At 46.7% G+C, this 20,076-nt stretch overlaps 1 long non-coding RNA gene across 1 annotated transcript in view; it reads right to left on the minus strand.

Moving 5' to 3' along the window:
- Positions 1-20,076, minus strand: part of LOC308485693 — a 26,694-nt gene continuing 6,618 nt past the window's right edge. Inside the window, exons 2-3 of the long non-coding RNA XR_013990679.1 lie at positions 5,336-19,418; positions 1-3,139 (exon numbers count right to left, since the gene is read on the minus strand). This is a non-coding gene — a long non-coding RNA (uncharacterized lncRNA). The remainder of the gene's footprint in view (positions 3,140-5,335; positions 19,419-20,076) is intronic.

Raw genomic sequence — 20,076 nt, forward strand, 5'->3', positions numbered from 1 at the left:
GTTTTAAGAATATCACCCCCACCCCCAAAATAATAATATTAAATGTATTTTCAACATATATACCTGGAACGGATCCACTGCTTCTCCATGAGTAAATGCAGCATAGCCCACACTGCAATGTAACTTCAATTTAATGAGTTCATCTAAAAGTGTCCATTCCACAATAATTATTTTGAAAACCACATTACTGTAGAATGGAAACATCCTGGATGAACATGGAACAGGACTGCGATAAGACAGTCAGGATTGTCAAGGTCGTGCCTGGGACACAACACAATCAAAACTCAGTTGTTATTATTAGTGGCAGATGCTCTGCCTTTTCTCACTCTGTGTCTCTGTTCCTATTGTCCAAGTGGATTAGGGAACAAGATCTACTTTATCCTGCAGCTCAATTCCATCGGTGATGTGCATCATGTATCTTACAAACAAAATTTATGTTACGACTTTCTCCAGTATTGAAGCAACTTGGTCAATTTGATGGCTATAAAGTAAGATTGACTGCCTCAAAATAAGGGTCTGTGTGGGAAGGGGGTTTCTCTCTGTGGACAATGCATCCATCTCTAGTAAGAATGACTCAAAGCAAACAAAGGTGCCATTTGCACACATCTGCTTGGGAGTTGCTTTTCAGTGAGATCTTGCAGGTGGGAGCTGCATTGAAACCTTTCCACGTGGCGCCCTCTTGCTCAGGGGGCCGGACAACCAACCATGCCCTCTCCCATGATACTCCATTCCATTTCCCCTCCCATTTTTCATGCTGCTTTTGGATTTCTACCTTTGATAGTATTTTTAATGTGAGCTTTTGCTCTCTCTTCTTGTGTTTCTCATTCTAAAACTGCCCTGAACACTCTTCTGGTCAGAAGAGCCTGGTGTAGACGTTTGTTTGCTTACTTCCCATCCACCTAGTTCACTGTTGGAGATGGTGGATTCATTCACGTGCAGCCCCTGGTATAGTGAATCACTGAACTGCAGGTGGCAGCCTTCTTAGTCAACTACCTTCAGGACCTGGGCTGGTTCCACCCACTCAGGCTGGCCATTGGATGCTCCTGGGCAGGAAATAGTACATAAGAGGACTTCCTGGTCCAGCTGAGCTTTGCTGCTGCAACAAAGGCTTCTTGAGATCTCTCCTGTATCATTGGTTGTTCTTTGGTCCTTCCTCTTGGCTTATTCTTCATCCCTGACTTTGTATATAGCCAACATGCTTAACTCAAATTAATGCATAAAGGGGTTAAGACCACAGTGTAAGCTGTCCTGCCAGTCTTAGCTAGGTCACCATCCCTCACCTTGTGAGGAAGAGCTACCAAACTCTTTGTTCTCCCACTTTCCCCCTTACTTCCTCCATATGTACTTCCACCCTAGAAAGGATGTCATAGCTGGATGTTCCAAAACCATGTGTCTTCAGCAAGCCATCTTTGTGTTTCTATACAAATAATTTAGAAACTCTTACCATTTTTGAAACTAAGTTGCACTGTCTGTCTTTTCTTGCTGCTGTATGGAAAAGCACATGAATCTGACCTTGGAAGAGTTTGTAAGTAAACTGTTTTTAACTTGCTAAACACGTGGTCTCTTTCTATGCTAAAGGAAGTGGGAAACTTTGGAAAAGACTTAGAAGGGCATATTTTAAAGGTGTAACAGGCTATTTCCATGCTTTAATTTGCTGCATGTTTTATGATTTTAAATCTCTGTTAGGGCTCTCTTACCAAAGAGTACGTTTCTGAGCACAATTCAAAATGTTGGTGCTGACCTTTAAAGCCCTAAACAGCCTCGCCCCAGTATACTTGAAGGAGCGTCTCCACCCCCATCGTTCTACCTGGACACTGAGGTCCAGCGCCAAGGGCCTTCTGGCGGTTCCCTCACTGCAAGAAGCCAAGTTACAGGGAACCAGGCAAAGGGCCTTCTCAGTAGTGGGACCCACCCTGTGGAACACACTCCCACCAGATGTCAAAGAGAACAACTACCAAACTTTTAGAAGACATCTGAAGGCAGCCCTGTTTAGGGAAGCTTTTGATGTTTGATGCATTACTGTATTTTAATATTTTGCTGGAAGCCGCCCAGAGTGGCTGGGGAAGTCCAGCCAGATGGGTGGGGTATAATAATAATAATACTTGCCCCCAGTGTGGATCTAGGCACCTAGAGAACGGTCCTCTTATTCTTTAACCAGGTTACAGGAAAAACCCCAAAGGACTTCTGGTCTACTCTTTGTCTCTTTTCTGCTTGTTGGTCTAGCCTAATGTTACTTCAGTCCTGATTTTGGCTTGTTGCTTGATCCTGCATTACCGTTTATCCATGGAGTTGGTCCTCCTGACTTCCCCTTCAGTCCTTGCCCCTGGACACTGGCTGGCCCCTTGGCTCATGGGTTGTGCTGTTTCTGCCCTGAAAAGTGTGAGGCAGGCACACTTGCCTGGGCAAAGAGCCTTCCTTGTGGCTTCTGCTGAAAGCAGGCAGGATGGAGCGGACCAGTGGGAGTGATGCTACTCTTCCTCCTCCATCAGCTGGCCCTGGTCCCTCTGCAGCATCTAAAAAAGAAGGATGGTGCGCATAGCACATGTTCCTCTGTGATCAAAAAGCCGCCACCAGAGCTTTGCCCAGTATTTCTGCAAAACGGCAGCCGGAGCATTTGGGAAAGGCAGAGGCTCCTTCTCCCTGCAGAGTGCTGAGCAGCAATTGAAGGGCAGCCTCACCCCTGTCCCTAGGCTAGGCCTGCTCAATCAGGGATGCACCAAGTGAAAGGCAGCCCCCACCTATTTACTGGGATCTGCTTGATAAACACACAGGATATTAACACAAGCATTTATTAAATACTCTCACCTGCCCAGATGCAATGCCAATAAAGCCAAATTCTAAAACACCACGGCACAGTGAGGGAACTGCCAGAAGGCCCTCAGCGCTGGACCCCCCCCCCCAAAAAAAAACAGTACTTCTGTCTTGTCAGGATTCAACCTCAATCTGTTAGCCGCCATCCATCCTCCAACTGCCTCCAGACACTCACACAGGACCTTCACCACCTTCACTAGTTATGATTTAAAAGATAGGTACAGCTGGGTATCATCCACATATTGATGAACAACCAGCCCAAACCCCCTGATGATCTTTCCCAGCAGCTTCATATAGATGTTAAAAAGCATGGGGGAGAGAACAGAACCTTGACTTCCGGGGAGGTGCCTCCGGTAATGGCGGAATTCCTCTGACCGGGAGGAATCTGCTCCGTGGAAATCTGGGTCTGGCCGCCACGGCGAAGGCGGAGACCCGTTAAAATCACAGGCGGGAGAAGCCTGTGAACGTGGGATTCGTCGGGCACCTTTTGCGCCTCCCCCACTCGCGGGGAATCCTGTTTTTTGGGGCTCCGGAGCGACGTGGGGTGAGTGGCGCGGTGCATCGAATCGTCTGCTTCTTCCACGGAGCGAAGCCGCACAGCTGTTGCCGGAGAGCGCTGACCTTTTCCTGTGGACAATTTGACTTTAAAGTAATTACCTGTGAGTAGAGCTGAAGCGGAAGAATTGGATTTCTAAATGTTTAATTTGGTACCGTAACGGGGAGGTTCAAAACAGGAAGTCCGCCTTCCCCTTTTGTAAATAGACTGAGGCAATGAAGTTGCAAGCTGGAGTCCTGGAAAGTCTTTTGTAAAAGATTAAATTTCCATCGGTAAAGAACATTAAACCCCCTCTTGGAGGCAGGAGAAGAGAGGGAAAGTTGCGGATTGAGTATGCCTGTGGGAGAGAGCGAAGAGATTTAAAACACCGCCGCTCTGACCCTGGAAACGGGCTGCGAGCAGGACTGACGTCTTTTGGAATGTTTATTGACAGTGTTTAGAACGTTTATTGACAGCTAGTTAAACAAGAGAAATACATTGTTTCTACTGTCTCCGGCTGCTTTAAAAAGGAGTAAAAGTAACTGAAAATTGAAACTAATTTGAAACTAATTTTGGATTGCTTAAAAGAGGATACTATTGACTATTACAAATAGAAACTGTTTCTCCCAGTGGAAGCCTTTGAAACCGGTTGCTTTACAAGAGCTGGGCTAGGGGAATTTCCAGCTGCAAGTTAAAAACCGTGAGACTCTGAGACTGACCTTGAATCTTTTAAGTGTTATGGTAAATGGAAGAGGAAAAACAGACCAGTCAACTGCTGACAAAACATTAAGGTCTGGGAAGACTTGGCAATAATCCAGGAGAGGTCCATCATCAGGCCCCCCCTGCTCCTTCTGTCGCTGCCTTTGTACCAGTATATTTAAAACCAAGAGGAATGTCGACAGAAGAGGCTTTAGTGGCTGCATTATATAAGATAAATGACTCACTGGATCAGCTTAACAGGAAAATGGACACAATAAATGCGAAAGTGGATGTTTCAATTACTAAAATTAACTTAAATACAGAAAGTATAAATAATACCAATACAGAAACCACTCAGAAATTGATACAGGAACCTACTTTGATACGGCAAACTGCGGAGGAAGCCAGGGAAAAAGCTGTTGTTGCTGAATGTAAAGTAACACAACTGGAGAGAAAGCGAAAGAGAGCCCCAGCCCTACAGAGGCAATTTGATGAACATAAGTTGACGCTTGCTATGACTGAACTTAAAGAAAAACAGACGAATCTGAGGATTAGAGTTCACCTTTGGTGGACATGCCCAAGGATTAAGACACTTTGGGAGATGATTCATAACGAAATGAAAAAGGTATTTAAATATACCCTTTTGAAGAAACCAGAGGCCTTCCTCCTGGGCATGGTTGGCCAATTGGTGTTAAAGAAGGATAGAACTTTTTTCACGTATGCAACAATAGCAGCAAGAATACTCATTGTGAAGTACTGGAAGACACAAGACTTATCTATTCGGGAAGAATGGCAGATGAAGTTGATGGGACTATATGGAATTGGCGGAAACGACTGGCAGAAATCCGAGACCAGGGAGAAGAGTCGGTGGAAGAAGACTGGAAAAAGTTTAATACTATTTATAGAAATATTGTAAAAATAATGAATGTTAGAAAAATGTTGGAATGAAGTTATATGGCTTTAGTAGAAATGCTATAAGGAATCAAGTATAAATAGATTAATAGAGTATTAAAGGGAAAAATAAGGTTAGAATATGTTAAGATAATTATAGGATAGAAAACAGAGGAAGATGGAAAGGAATTGCTGAAACAATTAACAGAAGTGGAATACAAAAAGGGAGGTGTGAGGAGGTCGTGGAAATAAGGGAATGAAAGATAAGATATGGAAATTGTTTTGTGTTTTAAATGGTTTGTGTCTTGTTTTGTTAGTCTTATTTTTTTCCCCCCTGTTTTGTTGGGTTTAAACGGTTGGAAAATTAATAAATATTATTTTTTTTAAAAAAAACAGAACCTTGAGGCATCCCACAAGTGAGAACTCTGGGGTCTGAACACTCATCCCCCAACACCACTTTCTGGACATGGCCAGGAGGAAGGAGCGGAACCACTGTGTAACAGTGCCCCCAGCTCCCAGCTCCTCTAGATGGCCCAGAAGGATGTCATGGTTAATTATATCAAAGGCTGCTGAGAAATCCAGCAGAACTAGGAAACAGCTTTCACCTTTGCCCCTAGCCCGCCGGAGATCATCGACCAGCATAACCAAGGCAGTTTCAGTCCCATGATGAGACCTGAATCCCGATTGGAAGGGATCCAATGGGTCCGCATCCTCCAGGCGTGCCTGGAGTTATTCAGCAACCACTCACTCAATCACCTTGCCCATGAATGGAAGATTTGAGACTGGGAGATAGTTGACCATATTGGCCGGGTCCAAAGATTTTTTTTTAAAGAAGTGGTTTAATAACCACCTCTTTCAGCGGGTCTAGGAAGGCTCCCTTGCAGAGGGAAGCATTCACCACCCCACGGAGCCCATCACCCTTTTATGAGCCAGGCAAGGATCAAGGCGAGAGGTGGTTAGTTTCACTCATCCAAGCAACCTGTCTACATCCTCAGAGGTAACAGATCAGAATTGATCCCATGCAACTTGACTAGACAGGACTCTAGCACTCTCCCACCCCGGCCTTGCTCCCATGGTGGACTCTACCTCTTTCCGAATCTGAGCAACTTTATCAGCAAAAAAACTTTGCAAAATCATTGCAGGAGATCTTGGGGGCCTTACCAGGCCCCAATGGCACAGGTGGTTCTGTTAAACTATGAACCATCCGAAAGAGTCTCCTGCTGCTGTTTTCTGCAGATGCAATAGAGGCAGTGAAGAAGGTCCTCTTCGCCGTCACTATTGCCACTTGGTAGGCTCAACGTTGAGCTCTAACCTGTATCTGGTCTGATTCAGAATGAGTTTTCCGCCACCAGCGCTCTAGCCATCTCAAAGATTGTTTCATTGCCCTTAGCTCCACAGGGCTGTCTGGACTCCATGCAATCGGAGAGGGTGCTTTGGAGCCAGACAGTCGATAGCCCTGGTTAACTCCGCATTCCAGCGGGCCACCAGGAAATCAGCTGAAAGGCCATCAACATGGGATAAAACATCCCCTACCTCTCTCTGGAAACCATTTGGATCCATTAAGTGATGGGAGCAGACCATCCAAATTGGTCCTACCTCCCGGCAGAGGGGAAGGGTTGCAAAGAAGTCCAGTTGTACCAGGTAGTGATCCGACCATGGCACTTCTTTTGTTTCACTTTGACTTAGTGTCAGATCACCCACATCCATAGAGATATACACCAGGTCTATGGCATGTCCATGACTATGAGTTGGGCCAAACTTATTCAGGGACAGCCCCATGGAGGCCATGCTTTCCATGAAGTCCCAAGCAGCCCCTTGTAAGGTTGTGTTGACATGGATGTTAAAATCTCCTAGGACAACCAAACTAGGTGTCTCCAGGAGAACATCCGCCAAGACCTGAAGCAGCTCGGGCAGGGAATCCTTGGTGCAGCAGGGAGGTTGTTACACCAAAAGGAATCCTGTACTGCCCCTATTGCCCAACTTCCAGAACATGCACTCAGAAAACTGGTTCTTCCCAATAGGACGCCTGGTGCACGCTAATGACTTCCTAAAAATCACTGCAACCCCCCCTCCCCACCCACATGACCTGGGTTGTCTTGTGTAAGAGAAGCCTGGTGGACAAACAGCGGCAAGGACAGGCCCATCTGCTTCATCCAACCAAGTCTCTGTCACACATGCCAGGTCAAGTCCCCCATCCATGAATAAGTCGTGGATGGCAGTGCTCTTATGAATCATTGACATGGCATTGTACAGCAGTACCTTAAGGTCATGTGGGTCTCCCTTGCTGATTCCAGTATCCTTCCAGTCAAGACCAGACCTGGAGGCTGAGATAGTCTTCACACAATGACTAAACCTGCCTCCTCGGTAATGACATGGTCTGGTCTCCTCCTCCTCCTCCTGCCCATGATCACTGAGATCGGGCATCTCTGAAGTCTCCCATCCCACACAGTTTTTGGGGAGGGGGGTTGTTGAAGTTTATGTCTAAGGAGAGGGAAGGGAAGGGAAGGGTCTCATTTGAAATACGCTTAAGCAGCAGATCTATTTCTGCCGTGTGCACGCACACCTTGGGCAGCTGCCACAGGCCCTCAAGGGAACTGGCAAAGAATTTCTAAGTTATTTATTGTCTTTCCCTCTTATCAGTAAACTTATTTCCCTATTTCCTGCACAGATAAAGATCTTGGCTGACAGTGTAGGTTTGCTAACCTCCTCGGGACTTTTTGCCTCACATAGAAATTGGTCCCAGAGAGAGGAGGAAACATTGCTACAGGGAAGTTGAGGGCCTTTGTTTGGGGTCCCCCCCCCCCTTTCCTTTTTTTTCATTTCATAGAAGGGATAATAATTTGAGTTACATTTTTCCCCTCCCCCCAGTGTTTTGTCTTGATTCCACGCATCTCAGTCTGTAGTGGCTAAATTTTAATCTCTGTTTGTTTGCTAATAATAGCTTTTTAAAAAAGATATCCAAAGGAGAAACCAACAAAAGAAGATGACACACAAGTTTATCAAAACCAACTGCATTAAAATTAATACAATGGATGAAGCATTTTATTTTATTTTAAAATGGCTCAATAGAATAAAATGTCCTTGTTAATCCATAGAAATGATGCACCAAATAAAAACAAAATTGCCCTCAATTAATCCATTGCTCCCTCTGGGGCCAAACTAGATAATGGCCTGTTTCATGCATCATGCCAAACCATGGTTTAGTGTGAACCCGCAAGCATGCAAACTCTGGGAAAAGATTTTGTGGTTGCTTTCCTCCTTTCTTCCCATTCTGCTGCTGTTCGATGCTGAGCCAAGCAAAGCCATGGCTTATAGCCTTGGCTTATAGCATGCTGTCTGAACTCATGATTCAGCTCAAGCCATAATCAAGGTTTCTTGCATGGTTTTCATCTGATGGTTTGTCTGTGAGAGCTAAGTCCTCCTCTCTAAACAATACGCTAAGCCTAACCATCCTTTTACCCAGCACAGCAGCAACATGATCGAGGATCAAAGCAACTGCAACTCAGGAGCCCGCAAACTCATGGGTTCCCGCTAAGCCAGGGTTAGCCCCCCAGGTGGCTGAGGCAGCCCAGGCAGATGGGTGGGGTGCAAGTAATAAATGGTTATAGTTGTTATTAGAATTAGGCTCAGCATGATGTGCAAAACAGGCCAGTGTCTGAGCATAAATGTGGGCCAAACCTTTACTTATATAGATATGAATGCATTCCTTGGCCCAACTGTCCCCTTGAGTGCTTCAGGGGATTTGAATCCCCTGCGACTTCCCCATCCTAGTTCAGCATTCTAGCCAAGGGCGGGGCTCCCAGGGCCCTGATGGTTTTGGAGGCCTCCAGCTCCCGCCAGCCCAGCTGCATGGCCAACGGACAGGGAGGAGGGAGCTCTAGTCCAACACCTGGAAGACCACAGTTTCCCTGTTGCTGCTGTTCTTAACATTCAGGTGGGTTTCTTAAAAGAAACATTCCCATTGAGCTGGGTGTCAGCCTTGAAATTATTACTTGTTTAGGGTATGTGGCAGTTTTTAGATATCCTTCATGTTTTCCAATGATTTTAATTGTTTTAAATATGCTTGCAATTTATTTTCATGGTCACGTTATTACCTTTTTCTTGTTTGCAGCCATGGGCTCCCTTGGGGGGGGCAGAAAAACCACTTTCTCTTCCTCCTCCTCCCCTTCCTTTTTGGGATATATTCTTCAAGTTCTCTTTGCCTCTTGCATGCACACAAGCTCTCCTGTTAAGTTTAGGTCACCCATCCATCACATAGGGGAGAATCCCCTTGATCTTCAGAAATGTTAGGGTCTGCATATTAACTCTGCTTTATTCCATTGGCCTGAAATAAAAATCTAAGAAAAAAATAAATGTAAAAGGTTCCAGGAAGGCATAAACACAAGACCTGCACACCGGTTTTCCTTCCCTGTCCTCACTTCACTTCAGTTTCAGAAAGGCCCCACTCCCTTTCTGAACTCCAGGCTGCTCCTTAGACTCCCAGCTTGGGGAATGCCGCCTGGAAGCTTGATGAAAGGGAAGCGTAGCTGGCAGACAGAAGCATTTCTCCCCCCCCCCCTTTTTTTTCTTTTCTTTTCTTTTCTTTTTTGAATGAAAGCTCTTACACCAGATCCTAAAATTGCTTTCTGAATGCAGAAGAGCTGAAAGAACAGGCTGAGGGCTTGGGAGGAAACAATTTCAAGGAAACTCAAATGGTGGGGGAGAGAATTCTGGTGAGCATAGCCTTCCCCTCAACCCCCAACTGCAATGCTATTACAGCTTGCAGAGGAATGATATTTCCTCAATTTAATGCTAGTCATAATCCTTACTGAAATTTTCAGTACAAAGATTGCTTTCAAATATCTTTTTATCATTGCAGCAACTGTAGATGGAAAATTAGGCAACCACAGCATGGGCCCTACTGTTAGGCCGAGTGAGGTGGCTGCCTCAGGCAGCAGTTTTGGGAAGGCAGGGAGTCACAATGAAGAATGGGAAAACAGAGGTTGTGTGTGTCATACAACCAAGGACAGAAGAAGGCAGAGATTCCCTCCTGGGCCTCAATGCATCACAATCAGCGTCATTTCCATTCTACTGCAGTTCAGGTTTTGTCAAATTCTACATTATTCATGCTGTCCACTATTTAAGATAAGCTACATAATTTAAATAACTACATAACATACATGATTTCCTTTATATTGAAATGAATGTAAATGTCAAAACAGTGTTTTTAAAAAAGGTCATTAATTACATATTGTTTCTGGATTTGTAAAAGACAGCAAAGATCTGAGGATCTTAAAGAGCTTCTTCATTCATTTCAGATCTGCAACCCACCTCTGAAGCCAGCATGCAAGATGGCCCTCACTTTAACCTTTTCTTATTTCATTGTAGAACTGGAAGGGGCCTTTGAGGTGGTTATCCAGTCCAACTCCCAGCTCAACACAAGAGTCTTACAACTACAGCAAGGAGTGGGGACCTTTGTCATGCCCAGGGACACATTCCCTTCTGAGCAACCTCAAAGGGACATATACTGGGGTAAAGTGTGTGTGTAAACGCATGTATTAGTGAAAATAACATATTATATTATGGGAAATTGCTTTGCAAAAATGGGTGTCTTCAGAAAAATCAGTGGTCCAGGCAGAGATGTACACTGTGCTCCTGGGAAACAGTGAATTAACTGAAAGAGGACACGGGTGAAATCAGGCCAAAATTTTATTGACTGCAGCAAGAAGCAGAGTTTGCATGGCAATAGGGCAAGGATCAGTTTCTCACTCCACTCAGCCATTGCGAGTGAAATGGCATGCCATCAGGGTTGGAGAATGTTGAAAAGCAAATACATTTCCTTTCTCCTAAACTTCTAGCTAATGCACATGCTACTTTAAACCATGTGAAGGCACTCTTTTTCTAGCAATTTAGCTAGCATTTTTTGTAGTTTCTTCGTCAAAGATAACTCCACCCCTAAAAGCTGAGCCATTTTTGTTTTTCTCTCTCCCAAAGTGTTAAGACAATAGGTGTGCTATTTTCTTTCTTTTCTTTCTACTCATCCTGTAAATAGTTCCTGCCAAGATAAATCTGCTCCTGCATGAATAAAGCCTTTGAATTCCAGAAACTCTAAGTGATTGTTTCAATATAACTCACCCAAGCTGAAGCTCTCCTAACAGGAAGCACCCCAAAGCCCCTCCATGGCAGTTGCCCAGTGTTGAACCCAGATGCAGTGAAAACCAAGCATCTAGGATCTCACTGGGTTACCAGGATGAAAGATTCCATCCAGGCCAAGACTTCACCCTGAGCTTAGGGTGTCTCTTATCCAATCCTCCCCTAAGGCCCCTTAGGGAAGCCGCCTATACTATGGTGTTGCTGCCCAGTGCCATTTCCCCCAAGAATAACAACAACACGTATTTCACTGAGGGAGGTCAAAAAACCTCCAACTGAGGACCAATTGAGGTTGAGAGAAAAAAATTATTTCTGGCCCGTTCAACGGTAAACGGGGGGGGGCGCGGAGCTCAACAGCAAAATGCCCCCCAATCCCTGGACGAGGCCTTTTAAATGCCTCAGCCCCACCTTCTTATTGCAAGAGCCCATGAGATTATCACTATTCTGTGAGAGAGACGGTTCCACCTCCCCCATGACTTTCTGGGCCACACCCTGCTGGGCAAACCTGCCCCCCCTAAAATAGTACTCCAGAATAAATCTTACAAAAATGTGTATATTAGGGAAGTTTCACATAGAAATGCTGATGAATCTTCATGAGGAAGAAAGAAAGAAATTGCAAACTGATCTGGAAATGTGGAGATCTGAACTCAAGACTGTTGGGAAATGAGAAATGGAGAGAAACCAAAACTGAGATATTCACCCATCCTTAGTCCTGACTCACCCCTTAACAACTGGTCAGGAGGGTGCTGACATAATAAATGCCAAGTTATAAATGCCAAGACAGCTGAATATTGTTGTTGGCATCTGTCTGTCCCAAGAGTGTGTCGCTGGGGGTGAAGTCAAACCTCTGTGTTAGCAGCACCCAAGTAACCTCCCCAGGGCTCAAGCCTGGGCAGTGTGTCTGGAGGTCCTGGGCTGCCCAGACGACAAGACTCCCTTCTCAGCCTCACTGATGGGGTCCAAAAGGAAGCACCAGCTGGGCTGCAGGAGTTGCAGGAAGGAGGCAGACAAGGTGCCCTCCAATTGCTTTAGGGACCACTTTTTGTGGAGGGCTTGCTCCCGAGCCTTTTCTTCTCCTCGATGGGCTCCCTTCCCAAGTTGATGAGCCTCAACTGCTCCTCACTTTCCTCTACAGCATTTGCACAAACTGCCTTCTTTACTGTTTGACCCACTCTTGGTCACGTTCGGCCAATCTACCAGATCCTGTCTTTGCATGCAGGGAGAACATCCCTTTGATTATGTGCAAATGATGGGGGGGGGCACTGACTCCTCATTCACAGGAAGTATTTTCACAGCTGAGTTTCCATTGCTGGCAAGATGTCAGCTCTCACAAAGACACTTTTGCTCAATGTGCCACTTTTGGACTGTTGAAGCAAAATGTCTTCCCAGCATCTTGATTGGCTCTGAAAGCTCCAGGTGGTCTTTGAATAGAGTTGCCATCTAAGAAGGAAGGAAAGGCAAAAGCTGTGGATTGGTTTGCGTCCGGGAGAACAGAGAAGCTCTGACATCTGATGGATTGCAATTACTTGCTCTCACCGGTACTGCAAAAAGGAAAAGGAAAAAAATGCGTTTTCCATCTCAGTTTCACACAGCTGCAAAACCAAGTGTTGCCATCAGAGGGCACTGTCTCTCCCTGCTGGGACCAGCTCTCTCAATTCCAGACATCTGGAAATATGCATTTGCCACATTGTTGTGAAATCCTTTGGATCATCGGGCACACAGCACAAACCTCGCCTTTGCATTTGCAACATTTCTCCCCCCCCCCTAAAAAAAGCACTCTTGGAATGTGTGGAATGTACAGGACTCAGCCCAGATATATACACACATGGAGTAAACAAAGCTTCCTCTGGAAACTCTTCCAGTCCATCAGCAAACAAAGAAAAAGGAACTTTGTGGGCTGCCTCCAGCTCAAAATATTTTCTGCTGCTTGCCAGGCACCCTTTGTTTGGAGGTGGGGGCAGAGAGCGAGCGAAAGAGATCAGCCAAAATAAAACACAGCACAAGATAAGCAGAGCCCTGCAGGAGCAGATGACGGTCTCTTTCATTAGCAAGGTCACAGAAATAATTCAAAATAGTTCCCAGGATGTTTGGGGGGAAGCCATGATGGTTAAATAGGGACAATGCTGCTTGAAAACGTAAGGTTTGGATGTGAGCTTGGTTACCCCTGCCTGGCATTGCTCTGGTGCCACCTACTGTCAGTCTCCCTGCCTCCCTCCCTACCCAACAGCCTCAGCAGCTGCACACGCAAGCCGCCCGTCTCCAGCACCGTCTGTTTCCAAGTAACATAACCATGCAGAACACTGAGCCCACTGGCTGTGGAAGCAAGCAGTCCGCAAGGCTGCTCTTTTGTTTCTCCCGCAGCAGTCTCGGCCCACTGGGGCATCCGCCACATGCTTTAGACTACAGCTGGTGGGGCTGATGGGACCAGAGGGCGACAGGTTGGCCAAGACTGCTTTACTGAGTGTTGCAGAGTGCAAGCGCTCAGGGTTGGCAGTGGTGGACCTTCATTTGGGGGCCCTGAAGCCTGAGCTGCCATGGGAGCCCCTTCACAACCCATGGTCTGGGTAACCATGGTTTTCTTCTTCAGTGGGGTCGTTTCTCTTTGGAACATCTCTGCTGCTGACTTTCAAACTTTGAGGTTGTTGAAAAATCAATCCATCTGAGTCACGCAACTCATATTGGGCCTACTAGACCGATTTTTTTTAAAAAGCAATGTGAACTAAAGTCACTTTTGGGGTCCTTCTGGGATTAGGAGCCCTGGAGCTTAAGCTTCATTAGTTTTATAGCAGATCCATCCTTGGCAGGAGTGCCAACAAATAAAATGATGGTAATATAAGTAAGCCCCATCTTACGTAATCGATCCCAAGACATGGTGCGCACACACACCATTTAAATGGTCATGCTCTTCAACTTGGGAGGGGGGCAGGACCTTGGCCCCTGGGAGTTGGTGCCCATGGCCTCTGGTGGTGGACACAACCTTCTCTCCTGCTCCATACCACTGATCCTATCTAGGCAAACACACCTGGCCCAGAACAATGGATAACTGAGTCTCTGAGCATGTGGGTCGCATTTTGTGCTGAACAAGCAGGCTTCTTTTTCCCCTGCTCTTGCAAAAACAGGCTGGAGGGCCCAGCAAAGCCGTCAGATTCTCTCCCCCGCCCCTCCCTGCCTTCCAAGGCCATGTGCCCCTGCTGACTGCATTTGCACTCTGGGTGCACTCTTCCTGCATCCCTTCTCCACCCTCCATCTGAGAAAAATGCCCTTTCCCCTCTGGGGAGGAAAAAGCAGCAGAGATTTCATGTGTCACACAGGAGCACCGCGAACTTCCTGTGGCTGGATCAGCAGAGCCAGCAAAGCGGTTGAATCGCATCGAGAAAAGTGGGGCGGGGGCCTGGAAGGCAATTCCTGAAACTCAAGCCTTAAGAGCCTTCACTAATTATCAGAGTTCAAGGACACATTTTTGCCACACACAAATAGTCAAGCATGGTACAGTACAGGACCAGGGGTGGGGATGGCCTGGGGAGAATCCAGAGGGCCAAATGGAAAACTTTGGAGGGCCACTTATCAGCTAGTGCATTACTATGCCAAGAATGCTGCTGTCAGAGCACAGGGCTATGTATTTAACTTAGATATTACATCTTGCAGAGTTCAATGGGATGGATTTCCTAAGAGCGGTGGGATATATACCGTTCCATTTGCACGTGTGTTTTAAAATTCAGCACAAATTATTTGCATTCAAGCTGGTGATCCAAAAGCTACATTTTAATTCTCCCCCTCCCTTTTCCCCTTATGCAGGTTATAGATGCTTGGCATAGTACTAGGCACAGCTGCTGCTGTTGCAACACCTCTTGGAAATGGGGTTCCAAAAAGAGCAACAGGGTGTGATCATGCCTCATCCTTCCTGGGGACATTCTAGCAGGGGGGGGGGGGGACAAGAGAGCTGCATCGTTCCCACCAGAGTGTGCAACTCAAGGGCCGGCTGATAGCAAACATACTCTTCTGTCAATGTGCAAAAACAATATTAACAGCATTTTAAAACAACTTACAACCATAAAAATAAGCATGCAGCTCAAGTGTGAAATGCCAGCATTAAAAGGTGAATTCCACAGAATTCAGACTGCAGCACATTCAGACATTAGGCAGGCGCCTTCACTGTATTCCTTCCAGTGCCTGCTACAAACATTCTAGTTTAGGTGAGCCTACTGTTGGTATATATTTTAAGTTAATTGTTTATTTTATCTTTTGAATGTTTTTTAAAGAGTTGCTTTGACTGACAATTGCTTTATTCTCTTTGTAAACCATTTTGAGGTTTTCTAATGATCATGGGGTATATAGGTAAAGGGACCCCTGACCGTTAGGTCCAGTCATGACCGACTGGGGTTGCGGCGCTCATCTCGCTTTATTGGCCAAGGGAGCTGGCGTACAGCTTCCGGGTCATGTGGCCAGCAGGACTAAGCTGCTTCTGGCGAACCAGAGCAGCGCACAGAAACGCCATTTACCTTCCCGCTGGAGCGGTACCTATTTATCTACTTGCACTTTGACGTGCTTTCAAACTGCTAGGTTGGCAGGAGCAGGGACCGAGCAACGAGAGCTCACCCCATCGCGGGGATTCGAACCGCCGACCTTCAGATCGGCAAGTCCTAGGCTCTGTGGTTTAACCCACAGCGCCACCCGCGTCCCTCATGGGGTATATAATTTTTATTAAATAACTGATGCTAGCTTAGGTGGCCAGATGCAGTATTGGGCTGCCTGACTGTCGCATTTTGAACTGCTTTAAAATGTCCAGACTGCCCAACGTTGGGCAAAAGATCCCTGCATTGCAGGGGGTTGGACTGGATGACCCCTGTGGTCCCTTCCAACTCTACAATCCTAGCATTCTCTGCACAGAGTGCATTACAGTAATCTAACTGGTTATCCCAATGACTGAAGTGGGGTGGGGAGTAGGGACTTTCAAGGCAAGCAACTGATGTTGTGTCACAAAATGAGAGGCCCCTTGCATGCACACAGCCCTAATTTAAGATCCAAAATAACCATGTGACGGGGTAGCAGCCAAATCACAACTGAAGTATGTGTGTGTGTGATTGTGAGATCTGTGGATGAAGGGCAGTAGACAAATTTGATATATAACAAAATAAAACAATAAAATGATGCACAATACTTCAGGCCAGGACCATGTCTGAACAACCACCATGACACGCTTTGTATTTGAAGTGGTAAGAAAGATCTCAGTGGCGTTTGAACTGTAGTTTTCCTTCCACAACGCCATCACTGGCTCCCTTAGCCCTCACACGACGAATCGTAGGCCTCACACAGTGAATAAACACTGAAACGACCCTAAAGGCCACCCTCTTAAGTGAGCTCCATTCTGAGTGAACCCAACTCCCACCAACAGATAGAATGCCTGTTTGGAACATTGAAAGACCTTTCATTTCAAATACTCCCGTTTTTGTTTGCCTTGGAAAGATTATGGCCCATATTAAGTACAAACTTCTGGCTTTCCACTTTAAAAAGAGAGGAGAGAAAATTCTGGCAGAGCTAGATTTGGAGGTGGGGAGAAACAGAGAGAGATTACACAGATTTTTCTGTGGCATTTTCAAACTCTTGCTGCCTGAGATATTAACCCCCAAAGCATATGGGCATTAACCCCAGGGGTGGACCTGGGTGTCTCAGATTCCAGTGGCGCCCAGTGCAACGCTTCTCATGCTGCATTCCAAAGCAGAGTTGCAGCGCCCCTAAAGCTCAGCACCCAATACAAGGGGCCCAGCTATGCTCCCCTAACTCTGCCTCTGTTAGCACAGATGTAAGCGCTTCCAGGCATTTAGGAGCATATCACTCTCCCTCATTCTGCCCTAGTCCTCACAACGACCCATGTTCACGCACATCTAAGAATGAGTGATTCAGCCCACTGCCCCATGCAGCAGCAGGTGCCAGGACCTCAGGTCTTGAGGCAGGAATGTCTGGGTCCAACACCCTCAGGGTTACTGGCACTGTGAAGACCTGCTCCCCATCTGAGGAGACTTCAGCTATAAGGTCTGGGCAGGGCTGACCATTGACACCTACACACTCGCATTAAAATCTGAGCACCAGCTGCACAGTCCTCAGTCGCAGAAGGTGGGGCAGGGAGGGGCCTGGGGCAGCCCCTTTGCCACAGTGGCACAGCTAGCAAAGGTTCTATGGTTAGGCTTGCTCCTTTTACTAAATGGCAACTTTTATTGCTACACTGCATAGAATAATAATAATAATAATAAATTTTATTTATATCCCGCCCTCCCCAGCCGAAGCCGGGCTCAGGGCGGCTAACAACAATAAAATAATGCAACGTTCATCAGCTTGGATGCGTTCATTCCAGGGTCTAGAGGATGAATCAGAGAACCTTAGGGGCAGGAAGGGTCTCCCAAGGGTCATCTGGTCCACCCCCTGCAATGCAGCTACCATGTTTCTTGTTGTTAGTAACCACCTTGGTTGGGGGATTCCAGTGAGGGAAATCCCAACAGAGGAAGCTCCCTTGTGAAATGGACGCTTCCAAGTGTCTTTTGCAAATCACAAAGGCATCCAGTCCAGAAATCCAAAGGCATTTATAAGGGGATAAAAATGTCCACAAAGAGGAAGGGAAGGATGGATTGCCTACCTTTTGCTAAGAGAGAGTAGATCTGGAGTGGGGGGAGAGAGAAGCCTTTACTGAGGCTCCCACTGAGCTTGGATGTGTTCGTTCCAGGGTCTAGAGGATGCAGCTAAACTCAAAGGTATCCCCCCACCCCAATCCCACATAAGTTACAGAAGGGAAACTGCCTGCAGAAGAGGAAGGGGCTGTGACCTTGCATAAGCATTGATTCCTAAATTATTTTTAAGGAGAAAACCACTACAGCAGCTGCCGAGTAGAGAGGGAGGGAGAGAACTTGCAGAGATATTTTGGCCCCTTGTGTTTTGCTTTTCCTCGCTATGACAATGCCAGCATGATGGAAGCAAGGCTAGCAACTCTGGCTGAACTGGAAACCAGACCCCTGCCTCTGGGGCAGAGAGGCTGCCTCAGAGCTACTGCCTCCCTTGTCCTGGAATCACACAAGTCAGAACGTAATTACTCTTGTAAGATTCAGAGAAGTGCAAAGCCTGAAGAGTAATTACATTCTGACCCATGTGTGATTCTAGAACAGGGGTCAGCAACCTTTTTCACCTGTGGGCCAGTCCACCGTCCCTCAGACCATGTGGTGGGCCGGACTATTTTTTGGGGTGGGGTGGGGGGAATGAACAAATTCCTATGCCCCACAAATAAGCCAGAGATGCATTTTAAACAAAAGGACACATTCTACTCAAGTAAAAACACGCTGATTTGCGGACCGTCCGCAGGGCGGATTGAGAAGGCGATTGGGCTGCATCCAGCCTTAGGTTGCCTACCGCTGTTCTAGAAGATGCAAACTTAAGTCAGTCTGCTTAAAATGTGGACCAAACAAAAGGGTTAGCACCACAAGGCCACTTCATATAACCCCACAGCCTTCAATTGAAGGGCTGCAGCCAACTTTCCTTGCTCAAATACTGGCACAGGGAGCCAGTGGTACACCAAGACAAGCAGTGGATGGCTCCGAAGCTTTAATCTCTGAAGTTTAAAAAAACAGATGAACATGAGAAATTGACATGAACCAGAAGCAGGCTGTTCTGTCCATCCCTAGTTTGGCTGATGGGAACCCAGGAATGGGTCTATCCCCAAAGTTGCAATCTGATGGTTTCAGGTTCCCCCCAGAAGATCATCTGAGGCTCTGGTCCTTGACCACAATGATACTCACAAGATTTTTCTCCCCTGCCTTGCCTCTAACAACCCCCCCCCCCACCACCAATGAATTAATACTTCAGATTGCAACTGAAAATTCAATCTTGCCATTTAAAAAAACAACAACCACAAAAGCACATTGAACTCTCAAACTGGCAACACGCTATTCAAAACACGGTCAAGGAAATGAGCGTATTACCAATTTGGAGCATCTAGGAATAAGCACTGGTGATGAATGTGAACTTGACAGAATCTTTCAAGAACAGAAGGCAACACTAGTAAAAATTCACTCATTAAAACACAGTTGAAATCTAAATCAGAACAGATTTAGCATTAAGCAGATTTAAAGAAGCAAATGTTAGAAGAGCACATTGACACATCAAACAGATCTTAGAAATTAAATTACAAAAAAACCTTCTGCAGGAAACTTGAAGAGCAAAGACTTATCTAGTCCAGCCTCCTTTCCCTCAGAAGCAGCTTGCCAGCAGGACCTGATAGCAGCAGCCCTCTGCTGCTCTTGGTGCTCAGCAACTGGCAGGCCTGATCCTGGATCCAGCGCATAGCCTTAATGATTAGTAGATATGGATAGACCTGTCAGGGAACTGCCATCAGTGCCGGAGGGAGAGAGCAAAATCCAGAGGGATTCCAGAGAGCGTCCCGGGATTGGGAGAGGCAGCCCATCTTCTGGGGAAGAGAATCAGCGTAGCACCAGTGGAGAAGGGGGGCAGATGGGGGAAGCGGCGAGGCGGTCCCATGACTCCTTGCCAGCGGGGAGAGTAGAGTAGAGGTCCTCTGCTGCCTACGCCCTCCTTGCGCAGAAGGCTTTCGAGCAGAGAGAGTAGGAGGAGACTAGGCGTCAAAGAGCTTCTTTGCTGGAAGAAGTTTAAGAAACGCCCACTGACGGATTCTGCCAGCGATTGAGACAGCCACGGGTGAGTGGCTGTCCGGACAGAAAAGGTTCACTCAGGTGGACTTCCGGGTTGGCGCCATCGTTAATGGTGGATTCCCTATGAGTCACTGAGGGACCAGCTCCGCGGGATCGGGTCTGACCGCTGCGGCGAAGCGGGGGCCCTTTAAAAATCACAGGCGGGTGAAGCCTGTGAACGTGGGGACTCGGCGGGCACCTTTTGCGCCCCCCCAAATTGCGAAGGGACCCTTTTAAGGGCTCCAGAGCGAGACGGGGTGAGCGGCACGGTGCTGAGAGTCGACTGCTTCTTCCGCGGAGTGAAGCCGCATAGCAGTTGACTTT

The sequence above is a fragment of the Podarcis pityusensis genome (genome assembly GCF_964106645.2).
Source record: "Podarcis pityusensis genome assembly, chromosome: 9".
Taxonomy (NCBI): Eukaryota; Metazoa; Chordata; class Lepidosauria; order Squamata; family Lacertidae; genus Podarcis; species Podarcis pityusensis.